The sequence below is a fragment of the Pipra filicauda genome, unplaced genomic scaffold, assembly GCF_003945595.2.
Source record: "Pipra filicauda isolate LSUMZ 115617 unplaced genomic scaffold, ASM394559v2 scaffold330_size805480_pilon, whole genome shotgun sequence".
NCBI lineage: Eukaryota > Metazoa > Chordata > Aves > Passeriformes > Pipridae > Pipra > Pipra filicauda.
Window position 1 is genome coordinate 393,633 of NW_024104455.1, and position 25,102 is coordinate 418,734.

The window sequence follows — 25,102 nt, forward strand, 5'->3', positions numbered from 1 at the left end:
CAAACTATAAAGTCTGCCAGGCTTTTCCAGCTTTTAATGGCTTACGGAGCATATTGGAAGTATCCAGTCCTTTCAGGATGTATAACAACCATCTGCCACAAAACCCCCACGTCTCTGCCAGGATCACAGTCACTAAATGGGTGGGGGGGGGGAGGGGAAACTTTTAAACCAGTAACCAAATCCCCAGCTTGGATCAAGCATCTTCATAACTACATTTGGGCAGCTTCTCTCCCTAATCTAGAAACATTCTCTTTCCCCATGGAATTCTTGACACAGAATATAAAGAAAACACAAACTGACACTTCAGGAGATAAATATTTTATGTATAGCTACAAGGTACCCTTTTTTCCTCTCCAGTCATGCTTTTGTTCAGCTGTTAACCAGAGGAGGGGTCTGCACATGAACTGGCAGACCTGAATAAGTAAAATGAATTTAACTGATGTGGCTGAAAACAGGCACTGGGCTCAACATAAATTTCTTGGGAGCTGCAGTTGTTCTGCAGCTTAGTTGCCATTGCCTTAGCTTAAAACCCTTTACATGGGATAAACAGCAAATCTTCCATTGCAAGTTGTGGGATCCTGTAGAATCCAATAAATGCTTTTTGGAGTCTTTGGGAGTTTGGCTTTGAGGCAGGACAATACAATGGAAGATGTTTACCTAAAAATACAAGCACACTCCCATCCTCTGAAATCAAAATGGAGTCAGATGGAACCACAAAATGTTAAAATCCTAACAGGGATTGGATGGATGCATCCTACTTCCCACATGTTTCAAAAACGGAGTTACAAGACTTTTTCACCCTGTGACTAAACATTTGACTCAAAACTGGAACCACTTCTACAGAGAGGATGGAGGGAGACCCATCTGCCAGCACCCCTTGGTGAGGATATTCCAAACAGGAGAGACTTTTCATCTGCACTCAAACTACAGCAGGGATTTGGACTGAGATCTGGGATCAGAACATCCTAGAAAAAGCATTTTCATGGACCAATAAGAGAAAGAGATTTGTGAACTTTTAAGGATGAAATGGGAAGAGCTCAGGGACAACACTTCCAATGGTTGGATTCACAACAGTGCTAAAGAAGCACACAGAGTAAAAAAACTACTACTTGGTTTTTAAAGCACAATTGTGGACACCCACAATGTCTGTGAAACAAATGAAAGGGATTTAAAAATAATAATTTGGGCTTAGGAACAAGAGCTCCTTACAGAGAATTTCCTGCCCCTACAAATGCTCCCTCTTCTCATCTCAGCTACGGAAAAAAATGTGATACTGGGTGTAATTGAACCTCAAATTATTCAGGACTAGGGATTTAAACCAAGAACTTGGGTACCTGTCACAAAATTTGCAGCAATCTTAGCCCCAGCCAAATTGCTTTTCCTGCGTGCACCCAGACAAATTAACAGGTAAACAGTGCACCCACCACACTGAGTTGTTATTTTCCATAATCACTGGGAAAAAAGGTAATTCCAAGGGTAATTTCATAGACAGATTCCCTGCTCATCTAACACACCCCGGGGACACAGACTGTCTCTAACACAGTCAGCAGGTGAGAGGCAAGCAAAGGAAAAGATCACATGTATGAGGGAATGTACAGGAATAAGGAGACACTTTTTGTTTCCTAAAAGATGCTGCTTTTCACAGGAAAGAAGAAGAGATAAAGGCAAAGGAAAAGCAGAATAATGCATTGGCCAGCTGTTATGTCAGAACACACAGTCTGGTATGTCCAGGTTGCCCCAAGGTTATTATGACCATTATGACCTTTTAAATCCTCTCTGATATTGGAAAACACCTTTTTCTTTATGGCAGGCCCAGGTTAGTTTACCACTTCAATTCAAAACAAGGTGGTTTTTGTTCAGAAATGTTTTAAATTGTCACTGCATTTTGCACTTTTAGGTACAATATTCCTCACCTTTATCCCCATCACCTGCACACCTTGATGTATCAGTTTGTGAAGATGAAACCACAGTTATCATTTTGTCAAAAACATTCATATTACTGTCATTCAGTTATTGAGAATCCGCTTAATTTTTTTTTTTTGTTTTTATTATTGTTGAAAGAAATAAGATAGAGGCATTCTCCAATCACTGTTTTCCAAGAAAACAATATCTACCTGTTATTCCACTTCAGTAGTGGTGAGATAGCAAGGAAAGACAAAGATAACTTCAATATTATACTGATTATTTCAAGGCCAGGTTGGAAGGGGCTCTGAGCAACCTGGTCTAGTGGAAGGTTTCCCTGCCCATGGCAGGGGATTGGAACTGGATGATCTTGAAGGTCCCTTCCAAGCCAAACCATTCCATGATTCCATGATTTACCAGCATGGCAGAGTCTCCACAAGGCACTGTCTGTAGCTGGCTCCCTTACATACTGAAACCTTGCATTGCTGAGATCTGTCTGGACAATCTCTTCACCATACAAACCCAAAATGTTGTCATGGAGTCCAGACAAATTTATGTTGGGAGGGGGGAATTTCCTCCCTTGAAATTCCTCTTCTCACATTTCCCTCTGCCTGAGACTTTATCTCTTCTGCTCGTCTTGGGGAAGCCACAGGAATGAAAAAAACAGGAGACTTCGTCAAGAGCAGGACTGGACTGTTAATCAGCAAAATAAATGAACCTATAAAACTCATATAACCCTGTAGAACATAAAGTAAAATTGTCCTGGTGGTGACAGTTTAATTCTAACCACTCTCTGCCAAAATTTTGCTCTGGGTATGAATACACAGGTTGTCCAAAAGAGCAGCATATGCCTCTTCTTTCCTAATGGTGAGACTCTTCTTTCAATGCACATAGTTCAAGATAAATCAGATGTTAAAGGAGATATTTATGGTCTCCAGGACTCAATGAACTGCATTTACACTTACAGTACCTTGGCTCTTTCAGAGCTGAAAAGACCATAAGACTTCACGTATAGTTGTATAAATAAATGAATATATGAAATTTAGTAACAGGAGCTCTTCTGACTCATAGGAGTCTTTGGAAAAATCCCCACTAATCTATTAATAATAAAGAATCTGTAATGCTAAAATTGCAAACCCCAGCACGTCCCCTTTTCTTGGAATACCAGAGAGACTTTTTTTCTGGTAACAGTAGCATATTCAAGACAGCACAGGCTTGACACAAGCCTTGTTCAAATTCTGAAGCCAGATACCCAGAATTAAGAGCATTCCCATGCAAGATATTGGATACTCAGCAAAATTTTCAGCTCAGTGTAAAAAGCAAATATTTTTAAATGAGATAAGTATGAAAGTGCCCAGTACAATCAATCAGTGTAGAATTCCTGGTATTACTGGACTGGGTATCAAATTGTCTTCATTTCTTCCATGTCCTTCTCATGGAACTGTTGGAGTAAGTCCACAGGAGGCCAAGAAGTTGATAAAGGGGACTGGACCAGGTCCCCTATGGAGACAGGCTGAGAAAGTTGGGATTGTTCAGCCTGGAGAAGAGAAGGAAGGGTGTGTGGAGACCTCACAGCATCTTCCAGTGTCTGAAAGGGCCCTACAAGGAAGCCAGAGAGGGACTGTTCATCAGGAACTGGAGTGACAGGACAAGGGGGAATGGGTTCAAACTGAAAGAGGGGAAACTTGGGTTAGATAGATGGAGGAAATCCTTTACTGTGAGGGTGATGAGGCAGTGGAACAGGTTGGCCAGAGAAGTCGTGGATGCCCCATCCCTGGAAGGTTCCCATGGCAGGGGGGTGGAAATAGATGATCTTTGAGGTCCCTTCCAACCCAAACCATCCCATGATTCTTGCTGCCTCTAAATTAGAAATTCAGAGTACAACAAACAAGCCCTGAAGTGCAGGAGACGCTCAACAGAAGAGCTGGAATCTCTGGCAGAGATGAAGGTGTTGCTGGCAGTTTGATGCCAAACATCCAACTGGGACATAATTTACAGTATTGACATTTTACACACCAATTAAATTTCAGGATTATATCCATGGATAAATCAAGCTCTCTCTGCTTCCGAGGATTTTTTCCCCATGCTGTCTATAGATATACACGTGTGACTAAGTCACTTGGATTACATTTCAGTGTTTCCTTTATAGCCACTGTATTTGGGCATCTAAAGTTTTGATTGTGCAGCACAAGGGGTGATTCCTGAAGCCAGCTACACATCCAAAAAATTCAGCAGCACTTCACAGTGCTCTGTACCCCAAAAGGCCCTGTCTGTCACTCTTGCACTTCAGTACAGAAAACACCTAGATGATTTCCCACCTTCTGTCTGCGACAAACCCTTCTCCTATTTCCAGGTTCCCAAATGGGACAAATTACACAACTGAACACATACATGTAATATTTCATCAACCCCAGTGCTGTGACTGGGAGGCCTAAATTCCTCTCTTCTACTCTTTGTTAGTCTCTGTGTATGTTTTATTTTTTATACAGTGCTTCAGGCACCACTCAACAAATGATAATCTCCCCACACTGAGCCACAGTACGATAAACAAAATGAGGAGGAGAAGATCTACTTAGCAAGAAAACCACAATGGTTCCATTTTTAGCCCAGTTCTTCAAGCAGTGAGACTTGAGATATCACCCTCGTGCACAAAGCAGTGTTTTTTGACCTTTTCTCCCATCAGCTTAGGAATCATTGGTTTCTCCCAGATTTAACAGGGGGCTGATAGACTAAAATTACTGTATTCCATGAAGATTGAGGGAGTCAAACAGCTGGGTGAAGCAGGGAAATACAGTTAGTGCCTCCACCAAGGGGAAAGCTAAAGAGAAGCAGCAGAGAATCCACACAGGACAGCACTCCTGGAAGGGGCTGATTAATTTTGCAGTTCACAAATTGCTGGTATCTATGGATTGGGGATCTCTAAGAAACATGAATTTGCCCATCTGAACAGAACCAACCCCTTTCCGTGCCCCCAGTCCTGCCTGCCAGCAAGGATGGACACTTCCTAAGTGTCCATGCCAACTTCCAAGCTCCTGCCATCACCTGAGCAAGGACTTCAGCAGGACAAGAGGAAATAGCCTCAAGTTGCGCCAGGGGATGTTTAGATTGGATAGAAGGAAAAATTTCTTCACTGAAAGGGTGGTCAGGCACTGGAATGCTCAGGGAGGTGGTAGAATCACCATCCCTGGAGCTGTTCAAAAGATGTGTGGATGTGACACTTGAGGACATGATTTAGTGATGAACGTGCCGGTGATAATTAATGGTTGGACTTGATGACCTTGGAGGTCTTTTACCACCTTAATGATCTCATGATTCTGAGGCAGTTGGTGGATCCACAAAGCTGGATGTCAAAGGAAAGTCCTGGTCCAGCCTCTGTGCTACATTAGTCTGAGATTATATCAATGGCTTCAAACTGACAGAGAGTAGGTTTAGACAGATGTCAGGAAGAAATTGTTCCCTGTGAGGGTGAGGAGGCCCTGGTTCAGGTTGCCCAGAGAAGCTGTGGCTGCCCCTGGATCCCTGGAAGTGTCCAAGGCCAGGTTGGACGGGGCTTGGAGCAACCTGGGCTAGTGGAAAGTGTCCCTGCCTATGGCAGGGGGTGGGACTGGGTGAGCTTTAAGGTCCCTTCCAACCCAAACCATTCCATGACTGTATGAGAAGCACTGTTTACTCCTTCAACGGGATGTCTCCCAGCAGTACTTTTCTCTTTTGCAAATACCCGTGAGATTAAGGCCCCTGGTACCTTGAATTGAACTTCCTGTCACTGGAGGTGAAAAAGTCCCCTGTCAACTGTCACACACCTTCCTGATTTGACACAGAGTTGCTAAAACATCACCAAACTATTCAGACAGGAAATAATTCTGACAGACGGTGTTTCGTGGAGGCACAAGAAGCCCACAGGTACCTCTACAGTATCCAAAGCTGTGATTTGAATGGGTCAGGCATTTTACCAGATTAACAACAACAACAATCTGTCAGAGACACAAAGACAATTGTTAATTTCTCATAACATTTTAGGCTTGTTTTCCTCACATACAGATTCTTGAATTCTACTTCAACCCCAGTGACAGGAGCTCAGAACTGAATGTAAATATCCCTTTGTCCAAAGACCAAGGGGTTTATTCCTTATTTGCATAATAAACCCACTTTTTCTGACAACTTTATTTAGTATTTGTCTCCACTAAAGCTTATGAAGAAAAACACGAAACTAAGAGTCATTTATACTCAGAATAAAATAGGAATTTTTAGCATGTAAATTTTCCTGTATGCAAAATAAATGCTGCTCCATGAGAATGTGGTTAACAGAGCTGCCCTCAAGAAAACCAGCTCCATTTGCAGCTAAATAATATATTTGTATTTGAAACACAATGGAAAGAATGAATTTATATTCAGACCACCTGAAATATTTTCTGCTTACACAGGACTGTGTTAGCTCTATTAATACAGCAATTTCAAATAGGAATTATATAAAAACTAATTTTAAGTTATTAATGTTTTAGTGGTGGCAGGCAGGTTAACATTCTTCCTAATCCACAGGGTAACAACCCTTTCTCTCACAACAATTTTGCCCAAAGAATAAATTACAGATGTCTACTTTTCAGCCTTAAAAAAAAAAAAAAAAAAAAAAAGGCAAAAAAAACCAACAAAAAAACCTATTTGAGCCACTAAAAGGTAGAAAATAGCCAGAGAGAATTATGACCAAATGCCAGATATTAAAAAGTTCTCCACATGTGGCACAGAAAGGAACAGCCAATTCCCTGCAATTGTCTGCTTAGCAGGTTGAGCCTCTGTCCAACTGGTAGCAATCAGGCAGGACACTGGAGAGGGCAGGAAATCTAAAATTAGGTTTTACTACCTATAATGGAGGATTTATGGGATAATTTAATTGGCAGTCTTGGGACTGAAACCCATGGTGGGGGAACAAAAACATCTTTCTGGATATACTCTACGAACCCTTCCTGTTGTGGGCTGAAAAATAAAAGTACTGGGGAAATAACCTTAGAGATGTAATATCCCCTTTCTAGTGCTAAGTGAGGCATGACTCTGTTTGTGGGCATGTGGGGGTTAACCAGCAAGAGTAGGAAGTCATGCATTGATAGAAACTGATTTTTCTTCTTTTTTTCAGGAGAATGGTCTCTGCTTCTTGCAGTGAAAAGTTGCCTCCAAGTACACAAGGGGTGATAAAGAGTCCCAGAGTAAACAGGAGGCTGTAATTCACTCCGATGCTCTCCTCTGGCTCAGCCCAAACAGTTTATTGCCTGCAGCAGATTGATCCCAGCCTCGTCCTTGCTCACCCCAGGACAGCCACTGCCATCCACAACATTTCCTGAGCCACCTGGACTTTTGTTTCCCCACAGACCTTCTATTTATACAGATATTTTTAAAAGCCCAACCCCAGGGAAGCAAGAAGCGCTTTATTACCTTCCCCTGCTCGCCACGAGAGCTTTGCAAGGGTTAATGTTTCATTCTCTGCCGCCTGAAAGGCTGTGCAGCTGAACAAGGGGTAACAGGATCCCCTTCTCCATCTCCAAGGGTGTTCCACCCATGTCAGCACTTGCTACTGATGCCTTTTCCGTGGATTACTGAGTTTATTGGATGGGCTTGGGAGGTTCAGAGAGAGGAGCCAGGACACTGCCCGCTGTCACCGAGCGAGGGGGATGCTCTCCCATGTGCTGCTGGCAGGTGATTCCCTGTCACTTTGTCGTGACTCCTTGCTGTAAAGTCCTCAAACAACATGGATTCACAACTCCACAGCTGACTGGGATGCAGGGAACTGATTTACATCAGTATGAGGGAGCAACAGCCCTACCAAGCCCTCGCACAGCCCACCTTCTAACTCTCTGTAGTGCCACCACCAAACCTGCTCACAGTTTCACAATCCCCTGCTGAGATTCCTTTTTAGTTTTGGGGTTTTTTTGGTTTGGTTTGGTTTGGTTTTTGGGGTTGGTTTGTTTGTTTTTCTTTTGGCAAATCTAATACTGTTTAAAAAGGGCACTCACTCATCTCTACTCCCAACTGCTAGAGCCATTCCAAAGCTTTTCCATAATGAGATCTCCACTCCAGACTCTTATAAAGACATTATAGCATTTGACAAACGTCTTCATCTTCAAAACCCGCTCACAGTCATCTTCTACTCCATGGAGACAAGCTTTGAGAAGATGACAGGAGAATATGTTTAGTATTATTACCTCTGGCTTATCACTGGCAGTGCCAAAATGAAATGTAAACAATAAAGTCAGTATAACGATCCTTGATTATTATTCTTAGAACAGCCATGACATCGAGTTATAAGCTATCATAAATTAAAAAATACATTCCCATCTATTTCAGAAAGCAATGTGAAGAAATAGGCTGAAAAATTTCAAGGCTGTCTCAAGAACTTCTCTCTCAGCACATTTTAAACTCGACTGCTGTGACATGAAAAAGGTCAAGAAACGAGTGAAAATTAACAGATTCCAAGAATCAACCTTTGGAAGAGCTCTGCCAATAGCCAGTGAGTCTACAGTGAAACCTGTCAGGCCATTTGGAAACCAACCCACTGAGAAGGCTACAACATCTCCAAAAAAAAAAGGTGTTTAATTAAATGTAAGTGTGGCAGTTTCAGGATTGCGCTGAGGTTTTTACCGTTTTGCTTTTTTCCCCTCTCACGTTTTTCGAACACTAACATCAATCACCTGTCATCTCTTGCTTTTTATATGGTTCCCCTAATCTTTTTTTCTACTAATGTGGATAAGAAAAGTCCCATTGCCATCAACAGGGAAAAGTTTTTTGCAGTTTTTAAGCCAATCCTGCACTAAAAGGACCACCAGACACCCTGACACAGACCTACAAGTCATTGCTATCACTAGGATGCTGTTGAAATGTCAAGTCAGAATCTTTTCATGGTACTGAAAATGTCCTTTTTGACAGATCCATTTACTTTATATTTCAAATTATATTTGAACTTTATATTTGAAACGTTTCTTCCACAAACTTCCCTTTTCATTTTCCCCTGGCTTACACTTTCTTCCTTTGGGGATAACATAATTACACTGACATAAAGAAGAAAGCCTTTGTGTCTCAAATATGGCCTCTCCGTTGCCTGAACTTAAAATATGTGAAAAGTTTATAGACCTTGACAGATTCAGGGTGTGGTACAACACACTCTCCTTCATGCAATGCAGCTAAATCTGCGAGTAAGTTGCCTTTTCATGGAAATACTATTCAGGGAGCATTTCCATAAAAATTCAGCCTGGCACCGCTCTGTTTCTCTTGTCATTGGCCCAGCTGTGTTCCTTCCTTGATTGAGTTCTCATTTTGAATAAGGCACAACAGCCATTTTCATGGGGGGAGCTGGGGGAACTTTCCATTTTTACATAAGAGTGAACGCTGTGGTTGATGTAAAAAGGCTGCACGAAGCATCAGTAAAACCTGGTTGTTGTGTCTGCAGCCAGAGAGAGTCTAAGAAGACACTTCAGCCTTCATCTGCTCTTGGTAAACACAAGGCTGGGACACCAAACACTGAGCCCCAAACTTCGCTTTCCAGGGGGAAACACCAGGTCTCCTTGGGGTTGGAACTGGGTGATCTTTAAGGTCCCTTCCAACCCAAACCATCTTATGGTTGTCAAGGGTGTGAGTAACCTGAGCAGGAGACAGGGCTCAACCTGGTCTGCCCAGAGCGGGGAGAAGCACAGAAGAAAGGGAAGGGGCCATCCTTGAAGAAAAGAGCATCTGGCCCAGATATACGAGTTAAACGAGGTCAGACCACTGCTACTGATGCTGCTCCTCAGCCACCCAGTCCCAGCAGTGCCCTGAAGACCCAGCACCTCCCAGACCCAGTATCTCTTATTTCCTCTACCAGAACACTGAGCTGGGACTGAAATTTAACCGTTTCTAAAAAAAAACTTAACTACTCCTGCAGCAGGAAACACTGAGACTGATGCAGAAAGGATCCCAGATGCACCCTCACGTGTCCTCGTGTACCCATTGAGTCCTGTGCCATTACCAGGCAAAGACAAAGACTTCCCCACCCAGGTGGGCATCCCAAAGGCAGGCTGGAAGGCAGAGGATGCACCTGCACTGCTCCCAACAGGTGGATGAGCTGGTATCCTAGGAAAGGACATCCAGTGCTGGGGCTCTCAGTGCTGCACCAGCACGAGCCACAGCGCTCGTGGGCCACCAAGCCCCACATCGCCGCACTCCCATGTGTTCAAAAGGCATCTCGAGCATGCTTCCCAAACACAAACACTAAATTATTATCTGAAATTACGGGGTTTGTGTTTTTCTGAAGCGTTTGCCCCGTGCTGAGGCTGAAAATGGACAGTCTGCGGTCTCTTTTTACGAAGCTGTTTTTATCCTCTGGGAACCGAAGTGGTGAACCACTAATGGCAAGAGCGTTTTTCTCATTATCAGTTACAATGTTAATGAGTCTTATTTAAGCGAGAAGTATTTTAAAACCTTCCAGCCTTGCATGTACAGCTATTAGGCTTCAGACTGTTTATTGTGTCTTCTCTTCAGAAAGTTCTTTTATGATGTTAAATGGAAGAGGCCGTTTCAAGACCAGGCAGCAATTTGCATCAGTAAACACTTTTAGGAACATGTTGCTCTGGTGTCTTAAAACTGACTCATTTTCAAAATCCCTTGCCTGAAGGTTCAGTGCACTCTAGTGTTCAGGTCTAACTGTAAATAGCTAAATGTTCAATTAAAATCGTGGTCTAGCAGCTGAAGCAAAGGCAGGGTTCAATCCCAGTGTATCAAGCTCTGCTTTGCAGTCTTGTGCAAATTGCTCAGCTCACTCTCGGAAAACACTGACGGAAACAAAAGTGTTTCAAATTTGTTTGCCCTAACCTTCCATCTCCAGGAGTCCAGAGCCACCCACACACACCAGCACGGGTCACAGAGGTTATTTTCACACGAGGAGCATAAGGGATTTCTGTTGGCTTCCCTTTCTTTCAAGCCCCATCCCAATGGTGACGTGGAGGAAAAGAGAGGCATCATCACAGCTACCAAGTGGCACCAGTGGGGATATATCCAGGGTTGGAATGGGAATGGACAAGTTTAGGAAGGGTAGAAAGCCAAGCATAAAGGCTTTGGCACCAGAAAAATCAGACCACATTCATAAAACAACAGCTCAACATTTCGATAAGTATTGAACAAAGTGGTTGCCAAAGGGCTGCTGTCATCTCCAGGAAAAGCAAGCATGCCACACATATTTCCTGTGCACGCTGATCCTGGGGGAACAGTAAAAGCTGGTTATTGCACAGACCTACTCTAAACGTTCTCACTTTCATAATACACAAGAGTGTTTCCCCCCCGCATCCATTTTTTGCTCCAATCCATTGGTGGGCAGCATACCTGACTCAGCTTTTGTTTAAGTTCTTGTGTTCTTCCAGGATAATTGGCCCTATGGGACTTTAATCTAAATGGAGTGTATCTTTGTAGGGACCTTGTAGAGGTATTTCCAATGTTTAATGGTCTCCTGAATTACTACTTTCCTCCCACTGAGAAGGAAATGGGCTCAAGCACTGCCCGTTTCCCAGTGGCATTCATTACCTCTGGAAACACGGATGTGCAAACAGCATCCCCGAGCCCATCCCATGCACCAAAAACACAAGGAGAGGTGAACATTCATCCCCCTTAACGGAGGAACACTTGCTCCCCACCAAGCAAAGGTTCCCCTCACATGGAATTACTCCAGATCCACCCATTTGGGCTCACCCCAGGAGGGGGAGGCATCCAGACCCCGGCACAGCTCGCTGACTCCGGGTGACCTGGTGACACGGGCACGTACCTGCCCGTGATGTGGGAACGGGAATGTGGCCACGTGGGGTTATTTGTTGCCTTTCCTTGCACAGCCATTTCTCAGACCACTTTCTAATGTCTTCCAGACCATCAGCAGCCCTCAGACCATATGTGGAGTAGCACCACCGTGGAGTAACTGCTTAATGAGTTACTCTCCCAGCCTGCAACAAGGCTCCCCTCAGGAGCTGGGAGGCATCTCACTGCCTGCCAAGAGGTACAGTGGAGAAAGGACTGTCAATACCTAATTTAAAATGCTTGCAATTACAGCACTACAGCAGCAGCATTTTGTTTACCTAAAAGCCAAGTCCCTCCTTCGTTCCCTCTGCCCCCCTGGCAAACAAATGTCAGGCACATAAACACGCACAGAGTGGGGGTGTAATTGTAAAAGCTGTGCCCTTCGGTGTGTGGTGGTGAGGAAAACCTGGTGTATGGCACATCAAACCTGGCTGCAAGCCCTGGCACACCACGAGCTGCACCTCTCTAGGGAAGGTTGTGCTCAGAGCAGTGGGACTCTTGTCACCCCAGGGCCACCTCTGTGCCCAGTCTGTGACCACAGATAAATGAATATTCTTCATTACACACTATGTTCACTATGTGCTGCCTCGTTTGGGTGAATCTGTCTTTGAAACTGTTTCACTGCTTGTGATTAAGGCACCCAGGCTTTTCAAACTTTGATGAACCTGAGCCCAGAGGGCCAAAAAGGCCAATGGCACCAGGCTTGGATCAAAAGCAGTGTGGCCAGCAGGACATGGGCAGTGATTGTCCCTCTGTGCTGGGCACTGCTGAAGCCCCTCAAGTCCTGTGTCCAGTTCTGGGCCCCTCAATTCAGGAAAGACCTGGAGGGGCTGGAGCGTGTGCAGGGAAGGGAACGGAGCTGGGAAGGGGCTGGAGCAGCAGGAGGGGCTGAGGGAGCTGGGGGGGCTCAGCCTGGAGAAAAGGAGGCTCAGGGGGGACCTTCTGGCTCTGCAACCCCCTGACAGGAGGGGGGAGCCGGGGGGGGGTCGGGCTCTGCTGCCAGGGAACAAGGGACAGGAGGAGAGGGAACGGCCTCCAGCTGTGCCAGGGGAGGCTCAGGTTGGACATCAGGAGGAATTTCTTGCTGGAAAGGGTGGCCAGGCCTTGGCAGGGGCTGCCCAGGGAGGTTTGGAGTGCCCAGCCCTGGAGGTGTCCCAGGAAGGCCTGGCCGTGGTACTCAGTGCTCTGGGCTGGGGGACAAGGTGGGCATCGGGCACAGGGGGGACTCCATGGGCTGGGAGGGCTTTTCCAACCTCAGTGATCCTGTGATTCTGTAACACAGAAAACTTCCAAACAAGCTCTACTGAAAAACTGGAGTTTAAGAGTTTCCCCGTGGTGCTCTCAGCTCCGTTTCAGACAACACAAGTGGTGCTGAGAAGGGAACACTCTCCTCATTCAGTGTCATGTTAGAGACAGTCCTGTGTGTCCCCCAAGACTGCTGGGGCTTCCCTCCCTTTTCTGACCTGTTGAAATCTCCTGTCTCGCTGCAGGAAGAGGAGACAATATGTAAAAGGTGAAGTGCTTTGGCTGTAAATGTCATCATATCCAAGACGCCTTTCAAATTTAAACCAGAAAAAAACAAGATTCCCCAGCAATAGGAAGCTACTGGGTCCTGTAAGGAATTAAAAAGAGACTTTGACAGCAAATCTTCACTGACTCCTTGCTGCCAAGGGACTGGGAGGAGGCCAGAGATGGAGCAGGAGGGAGTTGTGAGACCCACAGGCGTATGACCCATGTCTCCTCCTCTTTGAAAGATGAGCCCACACAGAGAAAGTGGAAATTCTCTGAGCTCCTACAAGGGAAATTTTATCAGGAGAAAAAGCAGTGCCCGTTTCCTGTGCTGAAAAGACAGTGCCTTTAAATGCTGTAGTAACTGGGGGAATATAAGGCTTTAGGAAATGAGCAGTGAGAACACTTCTAGGGCTTTCCAGCCCCAGTAGAAACATGAGGAAGAAACACTTAAGCTGAAGACCTCTGTCCCCTCAGAAGCCAGCAGAGAAGCTTCAGCCACTTCAGCAAGGTCAAGATTTCATCTCCTGAACAGAAATTCAGAGTTTTCAAACCTTTTCATGGGTTGTTCTGGCAAGGAGGAGGAAGAGGAATTTATGGGTTGGTTGTTTTTTTCCATGTAAAACCAACTGAAAGTGGTAAATATGTTAAAAGGGGCTTGTTGGTTTTCTTTTCAAGAGAGCAACGCTCCAAAAAGAGAACAACAGGACTGTCAAACATCCAGGAGCACATGTGGTCTGCTTACACCACTGGTTTTGGGTTTCCCTGCACCAGCCAGGCCCCAGCTTCCTACCAAACCATTAAAAAAAGAGAAGGAGACGAGAGGTCAAAAATTCAGTATCACCTACTTAGCCGAGAGCGACTTTTTGTGAAGTGATTTGCCTTGCTAATGCTTTCCATGGAATGCAAGATCAGGGTGGGGATTTCGGGAAGAGCCCGGCTCCATCAGCCTCCCCAGGAGCTGCAGGGGCCCTCAGCCCACTGGCGTGGGGGTTACTTGCCTCTCATGTGAGTGTCAACCCCTTCAGGGCTCTGGTTGCCAGCGATGATTTGTTTCCTCGCAGGTCCATAAACACTCACAATTACGTCAGTGTGGTTTCAGGCTCATTTTTAGCTGAGGCCGCTCACATGGTCCAAGAGGAACCCAGAGGCCATGGTCAGGAGGAGCCTTGCCGTGCCTCAGACAAACCCACTGGTGTGAATTCTACTCCTGCAGGGACACGAGGCAGCCAGAAATCGGCGCGGAGTCGCAGCCAGGATTCATCCAAGCGTTAACGGGCAGGAGCGAGGAATCAACGCTCTCCCACCACAAATGGTAAAGCTATCCAAGCCCAAATCCCCTCCCCACCAAATTCAAACGCCTTCCTTCTCTGCTTTTCCTGGTGTTAAACACATGTTACACACGCCTTACAAAACCTGCACGCAGTTTCGAAGCAGGGGCTGAAGTACAGCAAACATCTCTGCTCTCACTCCCATTTCTGCTTTCCAAGAGAAGTGCCAGAGAAAAGGATTCTATTTTTGTAAGAGTTTAAAGGGCACGGTCAGAAAAGTGACTATGTAAAAATGGCACCTTTTCATCCAGCAGATCTGCTCCCAGTGAGTATTCTGAGTCATGTCTGCTTACTTTAGCGACCAAAATAGACTTTTACTACTTCTCACTCCTCTTTAGTCCTGTGGAACCAACACGGCAAAGAGGGAGTTATATAAATCCTATCCTGGATCAAAACCTGGCAGGAATTATTAACCAAGTCCAAGGGGCAGAAATGAGGGATGGATGTGGGTGGCTGAGGGGGCAGTGCCCCATCCTGCTGCTTCCCTGTCCCACGCCCCACATGCCACATCACACAGGGAGGTGTTAACTGAGAGGAGAACAGCTCAAATTCCCTCCATCCCAGCTCCTGCACCCTTCAGCAAACCTGACCCCCCCTCATCCCACATTACTGCTCTGCAGACCGACCACAGACAGAGCTCCCCAGGCTCACATTTGGTTACAAACCCTCTTTCCTGTGAACTGTCATGGAAATCACAAGCAAATAACAAACGCAGAGCTTGCCCCTCCTTCCCACTGGCTCGTGCAGAGCTGCTCTGCAAGCCTGTCTGCAGCTCCAGAGCTCAGCTGGGCTCCTTGCAGGGGCCACTGGCACATCAAGACACAGATCAGGGGCCCAAAAACTGCCCCCATGCCCAAGGCCAGGCGTAAATCTTATGCCCTGTCCAAACCAAGCTTTCCATAACTGTGCTTTGAGAGATTTAAGCAAAGTAGAGACCCAGGGTTGTCATCTGTACAGTTGGTAAAACCCTTTTGAGCAGGATGAGATACCGGACCAGCCTAAAAACAACAAAAAAAATCACCTTAAATGGATATTGCTGTTCTCTGCATGAGCAGAACAGAATCCTGATAGAAAGGCATCAGTATTAATCCACTCCTATCTTACTCTAAAAGCTAAAAGAAATGATGCCTAATGTTTTCATTATCCAATTTTTCAATGAAGTTAAAAGAGAGCAGTGCAGAAATCATAGAAGGGCTTTCTGCTACTATTTCTGATGTTTCTATTTGTGTTTCTATTTCTCAACTGGACAACAAAAGGGATGTTTGACAGTAAAAATTAAAGTATTATGCAGTAGGTCAACTTTAAAATGAATATAATAAATAAGCAATAAGACTGAATCCCAGTCAGACTGTAAAATATTCATCTGGTCTCTCCGCTGTACTTTTAATAACATTTTTTTCCTTCAGTCTCCCTCAGATCAGCTGCTGGGGCCTGGGTTGGTCTCTGGATACAGAATTCAGTCTATGCCAGCCATCTGAAAGCCAAGATACCCACTCCTGCAATCCCAATCTCTACCCAAAATGATGGACCATCTGCTGCACCTTCAGTGCCTTTCCCAAAAGTCTCAGACTGGCAAGATTTACACAGCTACTGTCAACCAGGTGCTTGATTTTCAGATGGCTACACCCTCCTAAAACCACTTTGGAGTCTCATCACTTCTCCACACAGAAGAACAAGGCTCCCAGGTTCAGATTTCTCCAGGCTCTTCAGCTGAAGAGGGTGATTAATTGCTTTGCTGAAATGAAGCCTTGGTTGTGCCTGCAAAGAAGGTGCTCTTGGTGGTGTGAGGATGTTGACACACATATTGGTGACAGATGATTTGGCTTGTCTTGATGGCAAGAGCTACAGAGGCTGTCACAGACCGTTTGCTATAAATACATAAAAATACCAGAGAACTCATAAATGTAGCAAAGGAATGAAGAGCACCAGCCCAAACTCCCAGTTTCACCTTCTGGCCAATCTAATGAAATTCAAGAAAAGGCACAAGATATCCACCAGGACCAAACTAGATCTTAATTTGATATTAAATCCCTTATTTTATCTTCATGTGATATTAAAACCTTTGATTTTTCTTTTTCAAATCTGCTTTTAATGCAGCTTTTTGCACAAGACTGTGCAAAAACCTCCTTCTATAAGCCTTTGAAGAGCCAACCACAGTCAGAACAATCAATGGAACTGTGTTTCTTTGGAAAAATGATGGAGAACTTTTCCCATGACTGCTTTGCAAGTCCTGCAAAAAATCAGCTGCTTTTTCAAGCAGATTTTTCAGTTTAGTCTCAGTGCATGTTGTAACGCAACATCTTAATGTTACTTTAGTAGTTAATCCTTTGTGTATAATTTGTGAACTCTATAGAGAGCAGTCCATTTTATAAACAGAATTTTAAACCACCGGGTTTAAATTTATTGCAGGGTTTATTCAGAACTGACAAAGCCTCCTTAGAAAACGGAATTTTGCTTAGAAGCCTTTCCTTCTGCATAACTACTAAACTTCCTTCTTTATAAAGCCCTTTTCACTTACACAGAAAAATATAAACCATGACAGAAATGTAGTTTGCCTAAAGTAAATTGTTTAAATGCCATATTTCATTTTTTTTTTGTTCTTGTTTAACTAGAGCAATTTACAGAAGAAGATACTTGTGCAATTTTCTAAATCCACATGATTTTTAATATACATTTAACTGCACTGAAACAAATCACACAGTGACTTCATGCACTGTAGCTACTGAGTATAAAAAATATGTGACTACTTGAAAGAGGAGGGTTTTTTCAGTCAAATCAGGTCAAATATACCACGTACATCCATACTTAATAAGCTACAAATAACCAACTCAGTGCAAGGCCAGAAAGTATAATGAAAAGCTCAAAGTGTAAGCCTTTAAAATTAGGAGAAATCAGTCAGATTTCACAAAACATTTTGTTGTAAGTGGTTTACAGGGCAGCAAACTGCTCCCCCTACGCTCCCAGCACTAGAAAAGCGAAACAAGACCTGGACAGCTGATAAATCAATGCACATTTTAACAGCAGACAGTAGGAAAAAGGAAAAAAACCAAACCCTTACCGACAGCAGAAAGCAGAAGGAAAAGATGCTCATTCAGCAGGCAGTGGGATGCAGGTTTGGGATGAGGGCAGGTCAGCAGGGAGAGAAAGCTCCTCCTGACCCGCTCCCACCTGCACAGCCTTCGTGGGGCTGCCTCTGCCCAGGTGCTGCAGTCAGGGCTGTGACCTGCTCTGCTCTCATCAGGGAAGGAGCTGTGTGTGAGCCACAGGCAGCATTCCCAGACTCAGCAGGAACAGCCTCCAGCTCCTCCGTGCTGCCCCATCCCGCCCGGACACCCCAAACCGCTCTCCCGCTGCAAGCTCCAGCAGACTTTCCCTCCCGTCGCCGTTCCTCTGCGAGGTGAAAAGAAAACAAGCCCGTTTCATTACAGACCTCCTGGAGAAAGCTGAAAACTTGGGTGTCTTAAGAGGGGCTGATTGAAACCACATTTAGGTGGTATTTGTTTAACTCGCCTCGCTCGGCGCTCCGGGCCCGCCGGTGCTCATCGCTCCCTACAAGCCAACCTGGCTTTTCCCAATCAGCAGCTAATTAGGTGCCTGAGGTTCCAAGCTACCTGACAAATTCAGAGGGCCTGGAACACAGCAGAAGGCAGTATTTGTTTGCAGGAGCTTTGGAATATCCCACCAATGTTGCTGAGGGTCTAAGACCAGCAGAAGCTCAGCATCTTTCCGAAGGCTGGAAGCAAAGACACTGCTGGGACACCTTAATAAGCACCTGGGTATCTTCTCACGTGGCCTCCAAATTAAAATTAATCAAAAGATCTCAAGGCAGGACCAAGTGCCCACTTGTGCTCAGCCACAACTTCCCAGTCATAGTGGTCACACAGAGTTGTGTGGCTTCCAGTCAAGGCCCTTGGTTTCAAACCAACCTCTATCAAAGCCTGATGTATCTCCAGCCCAAGTGAAAACATGTGTTTATTGTTTCCTCTTCGGGCAGACGATTAATATTTATACCATGCGTTATCAAACAAAAATAACTATGTATTTTGTTCCTGGAATAATGGGGCTTTTTTTCCCTTATTGGAATGAAGTTGTGCCAAGGAGGGATTTCAGCTGATGCAAGCAGCGTGCAAGAACAATCCACTTACCGTGGCAGCTTTGTAAATTAAAAAAGGGGCATTTCGGAACGAGGGGAGGGGGAGGAAAATGAGTTTTGTGGTGCAGCCTCACACTCCACACAAGGAAAAGTGCCACCCAAGTCAGCAGGAGACACTCCTGCCACAGCAGAGCAGGAAGCAGGTGTTTTGCAAATCCATTCATGCGCATTTTAGATCAAGTATCATTTTTGCTCTCAAACGACATAAGAAAATACCTCTGAGCACACGTTCGACTTTCGATACATCACCCATTAACAAGGACGTGCCCTGCGTCCACAGCAGAACAAACTCCTTGGTGTTCATGGTGAAATTACTGTTTCTTGAATTCAATCAAGCCCTCCACACTATACCCAGCCCACTAAATATAAATAGAAGAGGTTAAAATGCAGTTTAAATATAACAGATATGTCCGCAGCTCCATATTTAGAGATACCCTTTAATTTTTTTCCTATTGCCTACTTTTTACTTACATTTAAATTTAGCAAAGTAATTTTAGGCTGCCCAGTTTTCTACCTACACTGGTTAACTACTCTGTGAAGGAAACATATTAGATTTTCTCCACTTATATAATTATTTTCTAAAGAGATAGAAATTCTCTTGACTCAAACCTTCAACCAAAAGACAAAACAATGTTTGATTTTGCTGGGAAACCTGCCTATTGAAAAGTTCATGGCCAGAACCACACTGGGAAATAAAAAATACTCCATTGGCTGTGAAAGTGGCCAGTTGTGGGTATAATGAAAACCAGTGTGGTGTTATCACACAAAAGGTAATTCTTCCAACCCAAGACAAACATCATTATAATTCAGGCTGAAAATATCTTGCCCGTGTGAACTTTTTTTTTAAACAAAAGCATTTTAAGTCAACCCTGTAGGAAAACTAACACACAAAGCATAAAGTAATCCCTGGCCTACCTTCCCAGCTGGACAGAAAACCAGTGGGCAGCTTTAGGCACTCAGGGCTAAGCCTGCACCACTGACCTCAGCTGATATGGATCAGGCCCAAAGGGCCCTTTCCGACCTTCCCCCCTGTCAACAACTTCCACCTCGAGTTTGGGACACAGATTTCCACAGAGCCACTCACATGATTAAAAGTTGTGCCTTTACAGCTGCCTTTTCCTGAGAAAAGTTAACAACTATTCATTGAAAAGAAAATGGCAAGCTTCCTGATAGTGGGAAAAAAAAAAAAAACAAACACCCAACTCAATAGATATTCAAGGGAAAAGGCTCATTTCAACCCAAACATTTTCAATTATTTTGTTGTTACCTGCTTGTAACTCCTGGAGCATTTAGCAATGCAGAGGCAAGGAAAGGAAATGTAGCATGCAATGTTTTGGGGCTACCAGATGCCACCAGCACCACAAATGCTCCTCGTGTGTTTTTTTTTTGATCCTCTCTGGAGGAGGAACTGCTGTGTGTGAAGCCATGAAAACCAAACACTCTGCAGAGGGAGAGCCCTGAGCCTCACACTGTGGCACTGAAGCCCTGGAGTTCTGGAGAAAGTGCACTGGGAGAGGATTTGCCTCATCAGTAGCCAGGTATTTTGTTCAAACCGACTGGATTACAAGTCTTCCCAGGGTTTTCTGTTTGTTTACACAACTCCAGGCACACACAGAAAATAAGCTTCCCACAGCAGAGCAGGTAGCAAAGGCACATTCACGTTCCTGCTCTGAGGCAGAATTGTCATTTAAACACTGACAACAGCGGGATCCAACCTGCTATTCCAGGCAGAAAAGGTCTAATGAATGAACATACAAATGAGCATCTCTGTGGTTAAGAGACACGAGTTTGTAACAACCTGGGTTTTAAGCTCGTGGTTCCCATCACTGTAAATCCTCACTGGACTCACACACCCAGATTTCTTCACTTCTTGACAAAGTGAAGACAAACTTCTTGACAAACTCACTTTAAAGAAAGAGAGAAAAGCCACACAGGCACTACGGCTTATAAACCATCAGAAGGAATATATATCTATTAGAATACATCTTTAAGAACCAAATGCTACAGAAATGACAATCCACATGTAACACCTTAGGAGCAAAAAGTCCAACTAATCGCACCTAGGACTTACACTGACAGATCATTTATAAAATTCCTGGAACATGTAACTCTATCCAGTACTATATGATTTGTTTAACTTTGGGACTAAATTGGGGGAGGTGGGGACAGATGCTGTTCAAAGCTCTAAACCCTGAAATGGTTTTGAAGGTGATTTTTGTCTTGCAAAGTTTTTCAAAGAATTTGCCATTGTTTGCCCACATAAGTGTATGAAAGAGAAAATAAGAACTGATGTTACTATTCCAATGTACCATATCTTTGTTTTTATAAGTGCCCTTTAAGAAATAGATAAGATAACCAACATAAAAATGTATTTGAGGTATGGCTTGGTTCATTTTTGCCTTTACACATTTACTTTTAATTAGGAAGCTGCCAATCTATTTCTTTTCCTTGATTTTCCTATCAGTTCAGGTGTGCCTGAAATCACATACCTGATACACGTACCCTGATGAAAGTTTACATTTCGCACCCCAGTGAGAAGCTGTCTTTGTCTGCTTCACTTGTTTCAGTGAAACCAGGGAAGCGCTTGAAGGGTTAAACCAAAGGAATGTGACATTTCTCCATGTGCAGTTCATAGACCTATCCTGGTTTTCCTAATGGACTCAAAATTACATGGGCAGAATGCAATTTCCAAACTCGTCCTCCAGAACCGAGTTAATTCAGAGAACGACACTTCTGAGTCCAAACAAAAACTTCATTAAAGAAAGAGCAAGTTTCCTTGTGCCGCGGGTTCTTAGCGAAGGCAGCAATGAATGGAAGTTTACGTTAGGCAGAACTCGCGACTTCAGCTTTTGTAAATATAATTACGCGCACTCCAACCCCCCCAGCAGAGTCATCTGCTCACCAAAACACGGCTCTGCATATCCCTTACTCCGACAAGTACCATCACCTACTCAGACCAGCGCAGGTAGTTGAGGGTTTTCCTACACGCCGGCTTTTAAAAAGCCGATAGAGGTGTCAGTTAATTGAATGATGAATTGATGAAACAATTACAAAGGCTCGTAGTACGAAACAGCGGGAAAGGGGGGGGGGGGGCGGGAGGGGGACGGGACTGGGGGGGGGAACGGACGATGGCGAGGGAGAACGGGGGCGCGATATAATTTTTGCCCGAAAATACATCAGCCAGTTCGAAGCCAAAGAGCCTTAACGCTTCAAAAGTTAAGGGAGCTCAGGAAGAGTTCTCCCGCAGAGGATGCGCGGCTGCCCTGCCGAGCCCTCGGGGCTGCCCCACTCTACCACCGAGGTGCGCGGAGAGGGGACACCGGACCGTCCCCCCGCCGCCCCCGGGAGCCCATCCCGGTCCCTGCCCGGTCCCTCGCCCCGCTGTCCCCGCTGTCCCCGCTGTCCCCGACGGCCGCTCCCCCCACGCCCCATCGCAGCCCCGCTGGGAAAGGACTTACCGGGCGGGGGCTGGGGGCGAGTCCGGGCTCCTGGGGAAGGGGAACGGGACGGGACGGGTCGGGATGGGGGAAGGCAGCGGCCGCCGGCGGCGGGAGCGAGGGAGGGAGTGAGGGAGCGGGCGAGGGGACGGCGGCGTTGCTGACTGCGGTGAGTCACTTCAGTCGGGACGGGCTCAGCCCATCGCGCTGGCCCCGGGCTCCGGGCGCCTCTGCCTCTCTCTCCAATCGCCGAGCGGGGCCGCCGCCGCTCCCCGGCGCTTCCCCCGCCGCCGTCGGGGCGGCCCCGCCGGGCACCGGCGCCCCCCGGGGCGCTCCGGACCCCCCAGTGCTCCCCCCCGGTCCCTGGAGTCCTCCCCCGCTCCGCACGGGAGGGGCCAGGCGGAGCTGGAGGTGAGCGGGACCCGCAGGGAGGGGGGACACGAGGCCGCCGGGGGCTCGGCTGGGCTCGGCTCTGCTGGGCTCGGCTCAGCTCGGCGGGGCTTCGGTAACAAGAGCCGGATTTAAGGGGCGAGAACAAGCGTGCGGTTGTCGCGGGGACCCGACGGGAAGCCCGAGCCTAAGCCCGGCCTCTCCCCAGGTGGCTGCGGGGGGTGCGGAGGGCAGCGGGATAAATAACGGGATGCACCGAAATGTAAAAGGGGGAGAGGGGACTGGTCCGGCTGAAACCGAGAGGGATGAGCGCCCCATCCCCCTGGGGTGCAGGGGATGCATCCCGACCGTTCCAGTGGCACTCACCTCGCGGGGAATCCCAGCGGGAGGAGGGCGAACCGGAGAGAAGCGGGAGGTGCGCCCCGTCCCTCCAGGGGCTCTTTACCGAGGGGGCACCGCTTCTCCCCTCCACCGCCTCACCCCGACCTTCCCCGGGCTCGCCGAACCGCCGGGCATCGCCCGCCGCTCTCCCCGGCGCTTCTCCGCCGAGAATCAGCGTCCAGAGCAGAAAACCCAGTAGTCCCTTAATTAAAAATAATAATAATTAAAAAAAAAATTAAAAAAAATTAAAAGCGTCTCAGTTTTTAAGGCAGAGCTACATAATGTATTAATTGGTCGCTATTAGCATGCAGTTTTATTGAGCATAGCACACACAGAAGTCTGATTGTGAGCGAGGAGTGTTTTCAATGAAAGTGGAGTTATTTTAGCTGCAGACATGTTTACATTTCTGTGGTTTAGTCTATAACTTTCTCTTTTTCTTGCTTCAGGATTCTGCTCCATGAAGCAAAGCCCTTAGCTCCCAGACATTCCAAAAAGTCTGCCAAAATAATAGGGGGGGAAAAAAAGGAGGAGAAATAAAAAAAAAAACACACACACAGAGACCCCCAAGTCTGGGTCAGGCTCAGGGCTGGGTATGGGCAGAGCGAGTATACCCCCTCCTCACTCTCCCTCTCCAGTTAAAAAGCCTTCAGGGCTCCATTTCCTGTTTTTAAGGAAAAAATAAAGCGGGTCTAGGACTGATTTTAGACGCTGCCTAGACCAGGGCTGGTGGGTGCCGAGGACCTTTAACTCTCTCGGTGCCAAAGGGTCCGGGCAGCCTCACAACCTTCCTCCCTCAGAGCCGCCACAGCAAAAAGATGGGTTTTTTGTCCCTCTGTGCATTTTTTTGGGTGATTTAAGAACCCAAAGGTCCCGAGCAACAGCCTGGTGCACAAATTAGCAGAGTGAAGAGGCAAAATATCCCAAAAGTGGGACTGAGCCCCCTGTGCCACAGCAGCACCCACCTATGGAGATCTCCTGGTGAGCTTGGGTGGTTCCTTCCCCCCAGCCCACGGTGCAGAGCAGGGCACTGTGTTGTTGCCCACCCCGCCTTCCCCACAGCCTGCCCTGCTCTGGGCAGGCGGCATCACTCCTGTGGCCCTCGGTGAGTGGGTGTGAAAACAACTCGAGCTTCTGGATATTAAATCCACAGCTCTGGAAAATCAAAACGGAGCAGTTCGGTTAAAATTAGGAACACGCACCGGTGAATGAAGCGAGGAAGTTGTGGGCACCTCCCCACAAAAACTACCGACTCAAGTTTTCCACTCCAGGGCTTGGGAGGGTGTGATAGGAATAGAAACGGGAGTGATCAGAATAAAGCACTCCTGTAATGAAGGGTTGTGCCTCCAGGGCGTTAGGGACGAGGAGAGGTGGCGGCAGGGAGGATGATCCCGCAGCGCCGAGAGCACGCACAGACCTGGCTGGGGCACCACATCCCAATCCTGCCCCTCTGCCCTGAACAAGCTACCCTGGAGAGGGAGAACCCACGGATCTGCAAGCAGCAATACAAAGCCTCAAGTGAGGCAGCAGAGGGAGAGCCACAACTGTTTTTCTTGGTCTTAGCCCCCCAACATTTCCCTCCCAACCTCATCCAAAACATTTTTAGGTGGTGTGTGTCCCCCCCACCACCCGCTTTTTATTTTACATGCCAGATGACTCCTGTATATTTGGACCTTTTGCTTTTGAAGAAGCCAGAAAGCATTATGATTTCCTAATGCTTAAAAAAAAAAAAAAAGGAAAAAAAAGAAAACACCTTTCCCCCAAGATGTTTTATATTAATTTAAGTATTGGGTCCTGGTTCATGTCAGCCCCTTTTGCAATGAAATGTCCTGCGTGGGCTGTCACACCTGCTAAATATAATCCTCTCTTTCTTTTGATATTCTGCAAAGGGCCTTTAAAGGTTCACATCCTCCAGTCTGGAGATTTAATTGCTTCATCTCAGATTTTTAAGAAGCCTGTAAATTTCTGAATTTTGTGGATCTCAAAGGAGCAGGGGGAGGGATGTGATAGGGATGCAAGGGCGAGTGAGAGGAGATGCTGAGAGCACTGCACCAACACTGCCGGGTCTTGTAAAAGCTCTGACCTTCCATCCTGTCCCACAGCTTCTGCTCTTTGGGGCAGACAATTTGAGCTGGTTTTATGAGTTACCAATGAGTTAAATATGAAAATAGTAGCCTATTTCGCTATGGTAAATGCTCACCAGGGAG

At 46.1% G+C, this 25,102-nt stretch overlaps 1 protein-coding gene across 1 annotated transcript in view; it reads right to left on the reverse strand.

Annotated features, from left to right (window-relative positions):
- Nucleotides 1-22,960, reverse strand: part of ERG (ETS transcription factor ERG) — a 147,143-nt gene extending 124,183 nt beyond the window's left edge. Inside the window, exon 1 of the mRNA XM_027736728.2 lies at nt 22,884-22,960. The gene's annotated coding sequence lies outside the window, so the exon portion shown is untranslated. The remainder of the gene's footprint in view (nt 1-22,883) is intronic.
- Between the last annotated feature and the right edge of the window lie 2,142 nt (nt 22,961-25,102).